Source organism: Schistocerca americana, chromosome X, assembly GCF_021461395.2.
Source record: "Schistocerca americana isolate TAMUIC-IGC-003095 chromosome X, iqSchAmer2.1, whole genome shotgun sequence".
Taxonomy (NCBI): Eukaryota; Metazoa; Arthropoda; class Insecta; order Orthoptera; family Acrididae; genus Schistocerca; species Schistocerca americana.
In genome coordinates this window covers 408543377-408551712 of record NC_060130.1, presented here as the reverse complement: position 1 = coordinate 408551712, position 8336 = coordinate 408543377, and positions in this window count along the sequence as shown.

Sequence of the window (8336 nt, the reverse complement as noted above, 5' to 3'; positions counted from 1 at the left end):
AATTGGGTAACACTGAAATTGGAGCATAAACTAACGCTCCTTCCAATGCCTGGTGGCAGCGTCTTGTGATGGACTCCATTGAAACTTGCCCCTTTTGCCTAAGCAGAGTGATTCAGCTGTACTTTCCTTTGGGAAAATTGAGGAACAAATTTCCTAAAAAAATTTGCCATGCCAATAAAGCTGACAATGGCTTTGGCATCTGTAGGCCTGTGACAATTAAGAACTGCTTGCACTCTCACTGGATCAATGAATACTCCCTTTGCAGAGACTATGTGACCCAAAAACTGAATCAGTCTTCCTGCAAACTTGACCTTATCTGGACTAACAGTCAACCCAGAATGATGTAACCTATCAAAGACTTGATTAAGATTATTATAATGTTCCTCCATAGTCCCACTATACACAACCAGTTCATCAAGATAGTGGAATACAAACTCAAACTTAATATCTGAAAAAATGGACTCCATGAGTTGTGACAAGACCACTGCTCCAGTGACTAAACCAAATGGCTCCCTTATAAATGGAAATAAATTCCAGTCTCTAATTAATGCAGTGACTTTCCTAGAGTCTTTATGCAAAAGTGGAGTTGTTTATAAGCCTGTTTCAAATCAGGTACTGTAAATACCATTGCACCCTTGAGCCAGGCAAAACACAAATGGAGATCATGAAGCAGAATAGATCTGAGAATTACCTTTTTATTAAGTTCCCTACAACCTACAACAGTGCTTGAACCGCCGCCCCCTCTCCTAGCTTAGCTAATAAAAATACTGGTAACACATAAGGTAATTTTGAGGGTTTAACAACCCCCTTCTCTAATATGTTCTGAATGTGGCTTTTAAGCTTCTTTACTTTAGGTGATGATAATCGATACAGGGCCTTCCTAACAGGAACTTGATCTTCAAGCTCTATTTCAAAAGCAAAGTGATTCCCAGTTTTGCATTCAAGACATCTCAAAAGCGTGAACACAGGTCTCAAATTTGGAGCCTCTGTTGATTACTCAAATGCTTCAAATCATTTAGTGACATCTGTCTTATTGGTGTTGTCTCCCCATCCAACTCTGGAATATTTCCTTGTATTAGCTCGTTTTGGCCACCATAAGTCTCACACAACGAATCCTTGAGATTTTGCGCAAACCTGAAACACTAACTACTGCCTGCCCAGTAAACAACTATCCCAACCTCCCTCATAAAATCCGAGCTAATATTAAAAGAGGTTGACAAAATAGGGATTACCATAGCGTTAACTCTCCACGTAAAACGTTGTGTTCTCAAACAGACAAGCAACACCCCTAAGACCTGCATCTGGTTATTGTTAGCTGCTACTACATGCATTGATTTCTGTTCAGTTTTTCCCTGCTGGCAACAACTACTACTCCTACTAACTGACTCTGCTCCAGCATTGTTATGAAGCTGCCAGAATCCATCAACCCACAAAGTGGCTCATTAATAACATAATAGCATACATATGGAAACAGTTTAGACTGCCTCCATTTTATGGTTATAGCAAATAATCTGCTCTTGAAAACCTTGCTCGCCCCCATAGTGCGAATTAATGAGCTAATGCAACGTCCTGATCGGTATGGATTCCTTGCATATCCTCTAATGAAATCCATGCAAGGTTTCTCCCTCAATAATGGCATCTTGCACTTTCCCCAGCTAGCTGCCCTTAACCTTCATGGCAACTGGTTGTAGCTTTTGGTGATGGGAGAGAAATTGCAAAGTCCTCCAAGGTTCAGTTTTCGCTCCACTCTTATTTCTCAAGTATGTAAATGATTTTCCACTTAATATTCATCAGGTCCTATTAGAAGGAGAATAACAGAAGAGATTGTTAGTGAAGGTTTTCAAATAATTATTAAGTGGTTCTGTAAAAATAGACTGTTCCTTGATTTTGAGGAGACACACTATATTCAGTTCTGTACAACAAACAAAGTTGTACTAACATCTGATGTAGCAAATGAGCAGAAATCAGTAAATAGGATAGAATACTCCAATTTTTTCGGTATACATATTGATGAAAGCTTGTAATGGAAAAAGCAAATTACAGAGCTGCTCAAAAAATTAAGTTGAGCTACTTTTGCCCTTCATGTAATTGACAGTCTTGGGAACAAACAAGTCAGCCTTCTGACACGTGTTGGGTATTTCCACACAGTAGAGTCTTACGGAATAATTTTCTGGGGTAACTCATTACTTATAGAGAAAGTAGTGACTGCACAAAAGCGAGGAGTAAGAATAATATGAGGTGTCCACCTGTGGTCGACATGTGGGTACCTCATCAAATAGTTAAACATTTTCACTGAATTATCACAACTTTAAATTCACTAATGAAACTTGTCGTAAGTAATCCATCTCAATTTGATACCAATAGTGATGCTTACACATACAACACTAGAGGAAAAGAATGACCTTTGTTACCCATTAGTAAAACTGTCATTTGCAACAAAAAATTGTGACCATTTGTCCAATAATATAGAATGTCTGACAGGTAGCAAACTAAGTCTTAAATCTAACCTAAAGTCGTTTCTCATAATCAACTCTTTCTATTCCAAGGATGAATTTCTGCTTAAAAATTGGTAGCCTGTAAAAAAACTAGTTTGTTAGTGTAACTGCATGCGAAGGACTAAAATAATGTGTTCATTAATGTTAACACTCAACAAACATAGATATCCCGCTAACCGACTTTTTCCACATCATTTGGATAAAAGAATCGTTCAAATGATCTATGGAACATGTAACTAACTAACTAGTTCACTAACTCTCTCAAATCGGAAATAATAGAAATCTGAGCAAAACACAGTTTCTTCTCTACAAATGACACATGTATTGAAAATACCTACAAACTAAAATTCAATGATTTGAAGTCCTTTCAATGTTCCTGTATGACTATTACAGCTCTTCTCGGTTTATTCCTCTAAGATATGTTCCAGCAACAGAAAAGGATGTGGGCAGTTCTCAACTATGGCAGAGAAATGGGCAGGATGTGCTCATATCTATACAGATAGCTCAAAAATGGATACAGAACGACGTACGAGATGCGCTTTCTTCTGTCCACGAACTGTGGACAAAAGGAAGTTTCAACTACCAGGCGATGCTTCCATGTTTTCACTGAAACATTTATTATTTTACCAGATGGTACGATATGCAAGCACTCTCAAAATCCTCAAGGCAGTAATAACCACTAACACGCAAAGTGTTCTGAGATGTATTAGCTACCAAATTTGGAACAAAAGAACTTGTGGATACACCCGTGACCTAGTAGGTTACTACTATCAAGCAAAAACGAATGTTCACATCGTAAGATTTGTTTGAATTAAATCTCATTCCAACATTCAATATAATGACAAAGTATATCAATTAACAAAAGATGAAATTAGCACGGGAAGGCCTATGGACAATAAACTTCTATACAGAGGCTAAATACTGGAAGTAAAATGACAAGTAATTCTCTTGTGGCGGGAAGAAAGGAGCGAAAGTCAAAAAACAAGGGATGTAAACTATTCAGGTATGCAGCCATTCATACCAAGACTGCCATGGTTTATAAAACTGTATCGTTCTGTTTGAGAATGTTTCTGAGTGCAAGACCTTTGAGAAAGGCGGAGCGAAGTTGTTCAGTCGCTTTCGAAATTTGGTCACTGCCGAGCACTCTGTACTATTCCAGTTCTTGCAGATAAAATCAGTAGTACATACGGTTTTTAGCTCAAGTGGGTACAAAAATCTAAACGGAATTATGGCCAGGCCATCGATCGTACTCAAAGAACGGAATTACCTGTTTTCATACAAACAAGTGGTTTTCTGTCAATTGCATCTTGTACTGCAATTGAAAATATAACCCACTTACATCCTAAAGACGCATTTATGATTTTATCTCTACAAAATATGTCTGATGAAGGCTACATGTTATCTTCTTATATTTTTAATTTTTTGAAAGAATGGAGGTTACATAGTATTACGCTAGAGCAGTAACAATAATAATAATAATAATAATACAGACAAAAAATAGGAATAGATAATACAAATATTAAAGAAGAACTAAAAGAAAAATATAGACGAAGATTAACAAAAATACTGAAAACAGAATTGACAGCAAGAAAAAAGACAAAAGCTATAAATACTTATGCTATACCAATATTGACCTACTCATCTGGAGTAGTGAAATGGAGTAACACAAACCTAGAAGCACTCAATACACTTACACGATTACAATGCCACAAATATGGAATACATCACATACATTCAGCAACTGAAAGATTCACATTAAGCAGAAAGGAAGGAGGAAGGGGATTTATCGACATAAAAAAACCTACATTATGGACAGGTAGACAATTTAAGAAAATTCTTTATAGAACGAGCAGAAACTAGCAAAATACACAAAGCAATCACTCATATAAATACATCGGCTACACCACTGCAATTTCATAACCACTTCTACAACCCTTTAGATGATATAACATCAACAGATACGAAGAAAGTAAATTGGAAAAAGAAAACACTACATGGCAAGCACCCGTATCATCTAACACAGCCACACATCGATCAAGAAGCATCCAACACATGGCTAAGAAAAGGCAATATATACAGTGAGACGGAAGGATTCATGATTGCAATACAGGATCAAACAATAAACACCAGATATTACAGCAAGCATATTATTAAAGATCCCAATACCACAACAGATAAACGCAGAATTTGCAAACAACAAATGGAAACAGTAGATCACATCACAAGCGTATGTACAATACTAGCAAATACAGAATACCCCAGAAGACATGACAATGTAGCAAAAATAATACATCAACAGCTTGCCTTACAACATAAACTTATAAAGCAACATGTTCCCACATACAAGTATGCACCACAAAATGTACTGGAGAACGATGAATACAAATTACACTGGAACAGAATCTTTGTAACAGATAAAACAACACCACATAACAAACCTGACATCATACTCACCAATAAAAATAAGAAATTAACACAACTAATCGAAATATCCATACCCAATACAACAAATATACGAAAGAAAACAGGAGAAAAAATTGAAAAATACATCCAACTTGCTGAGGAAGTCAAGGACATATGGCATCAGGATAAAGTTGACATTATACCAATTATACTATCAACTACAGGAGACATACCACACAATATCCACCAGTACATCAATGCAATACAGCTACATCCAAACTTATATATACAACTACAGAAATCTGTAATTATTGACACTTGTTCATTTATCCGAAAGTTCCTAAATGCAATGTAACATGTACCATACAGTTAAAAGGAAGTCACGCTTGATCAAGGTCCACGTCACCTTCCATTTTTAACCAGCCATAACGTCTGAGACAAGAAAGAAATTATAATAAAAGACCAACATGGTCTATGCATGAAGTAATCATGACATTCAAAACATTAACATTCATCTCAGTGTAAAATGGAGGTTATGCTTTTTCTTTACTGCAGGGTATGTTAACCTCGAAGCTATGTTGTTTATAAATGTGTTAAGTTATGCATTCATGTGGACTGGGTTGCAGATAAGTGATAAATTTAAAGTGTTTGTAAAAATTAATTCCTTAGTTAGTGAAACTGTACTATTTTTCCTATCACGCCTTGAAAGTGAGATGTCTTGCTGATTTATAATAGAAAAAAACGAGTTAAAAGCATCCAGCACTAAATCAAGTAACATAGAAGGTTCAGTCAAATGAAAAGGCGCAATTGCAGATATTTGGACAACGGGTTGAAGGTGAGGCTGGTCCTGTATGCTGTTAATATCCACCTATCTGTAGGCCATAATACATGTTACATTTGTTGTTCATGGGTGTACTGTGACACATCAGCAGAGGTTGGTTACTTATCTCCACCCCTTTCTCTCCACCAGGTAAGATGTGGCGCCATGTGACACACCAATGGATAATGCCAGTGACGAACATTACCAAGGAAGAACAGTGGAGTGTGATATGCTTTCTTTGTGTGGAAGGTGTCCATCCTGCAGAAATACACAGGAGAACACAGGGTGTGTATGGTGTAAAGTGTGTTTCAGACAAAACAATGCGTAAGTGGTGTCAATGTTTTCGTTGTGGCAGGGAAAAATGGAAATGAGTGTATGGCATCGTTGGCCGGGAGGCCCCTATTCAGGGAAGTTAGGCTGGCAGGTGCAAGTCTTATTTCATTCGACGCCATATTGGGCGACTTGCGCTCCAGTGATGAGGATGAAATGATGATAAGCACAACACAACACCCAGTCCCTGAGTGGAGAAATGATAGATGATGTGCGACCCAGGCAGGTGACGAATTGTACCCCTGATGAGACAGTTCCTGCTATTGACAATTGCATTCACACTGATTCACCTTGGATGTCATTAGTGCTCGAATAAAGGTGTCCCATGACAGTGTGCATGCGACTGTGAGCAATAGGCTTGGTTACCAGAAGGTTTGTGCTCAGAGTGTCACCAAATGTTTGTCCCAGATACAGTGAAACAACAGAATGGGAATGTCACTGAACCATTTGATGCGATATCAGAAGAAGGGCGATGATTTGCTTTCCAGGATGATTGCTAGAGATGAATCCATATGCTCACTGTTTCATCTGGAATTCAAACATGTGAGTATGCAGGGGGAACATGCAGGATCGCCTAAACCAATCCACAACATCAGCTGTTAAGGTCATAGTGACCTTCGATGAGCAGTGGCCTCTGCAAATAGAGTTAGTCCCCAAAGGAGAAACGATAAGCGTCAACAAATACTGTGATACTTGCTATTGGCTGAGGCTAACAATCAAGAATAAACACCATAATAATCTCACAATGAGCGTTATCTTATTGCATGACAATGCCTGGCCTCATGTTGCTTCGTGGAAGTGGGAACTGCTAGACCACCCCCTGTATAGTCCTGACTTGAGCCCCTCTGATTTCCACGTTTTTGGGCCACACAAGAAACGCCTTTGGGGCACCACTGTGGATTGGATGACGATGTGCAACAAGTTGTGACAGAGTGATTTCATACTCAACCCAAGGAGTTCTTCCTCCAGGGCAGTCTTCATTCCATGCCAAAGTGCGATAAATGCCTCAACAATCACGGTCATTATATATAGCTCTCTCAAGTAATAAACTCCATACATGGAAATGGACCTTTTATTTTGACTGCTCCTTATATATTCATCACAACCCGAAAAAAAAAACACAGTTGTGTTTATCATGGAGCAAATAACATCCGCCGGTGGGACTGTATAGTGTTGCACTCTGGTAAATTTCCTTTTGCTGACAGCCATGAGGAGAGCGATATTTGCACCATAATAAATTCAGACGGCAAAGGTATTCAAAACATTGCCCTGATTAAAACAACAGCAATTTGGACCACACTACAAATAATATATTTTCAAAGGTACAGTTTAAATTTCCAAAGTGTTCCAATATTCAGAAGACTGTTTTACATGTACAACAAGATTGTAGGCATTCAGTAAACAATAAATTTCAGGCTCTTGATATATCCTGTGATCTATCAATAGTGGCTGTCTGCGTAAATCATAATATCCTTTTAAGTAAATTAGAATGTTACTGTGTGAGAAGAGAAGCCACAAAATTGATCAAATTGTATGGGTGTCAATGGGAAAGAGTCATACATTAAACTATCAGTCATCCAACTGGAACCTACTGGGGGAAGTGGTGCAATGGTTAATGTAGTGGACTCCAATTCTTGAGGGTAATGGTCCAAATCTTCATCCAGACATCCAGATTTAGGTTTTTTGTGATTTCCCTAAATCCATCCAGGCAAATGCTAGGTTGGATGCTTTGAAAGGGTGAAGCTGATTTCCTTCACCATCCTTGACAGAATATGAACTTGTGCTTTGTGCCTAATGACCTCGATGTCGACAGGACGTTAAAACCCAATCTTCCTTCTTTCAAACTGAAAATAATTATGTTAAGTGTCCCACAAGGATCCAACTTAGGACCTTTGCCTTTCATCATCAACATTACCAGATGTCAAAATTTTTTGTTTGCAGATGACATAAAAACTGCAATCAAATCCCACATCATGTACCAGTCAGTATAGTTATAGAATGGCTCCTAACAAATTCTTTCTCACTAAAGTTTGAAGAGGAGCATTAAATGCAGTTCAGAGCTTGTAAGAGATTTCCTCATACATGTGTCTAAAGTACAATGTCAGTCAGAGAAGAGGTTGACGATGTTGAATTTTTGATAAAACACACAGTTGGGAGTAGTATACCATGCAACTGCCGAGGCGCTAAAATAAACTTTATTTGTTTTGCAGTTGTTCTTAGAAAAATGTGATGTAAAACAGGGTGTCCAGAAATTCCCAAAAACAAAAAAAAACGAATTTTTCAGATTT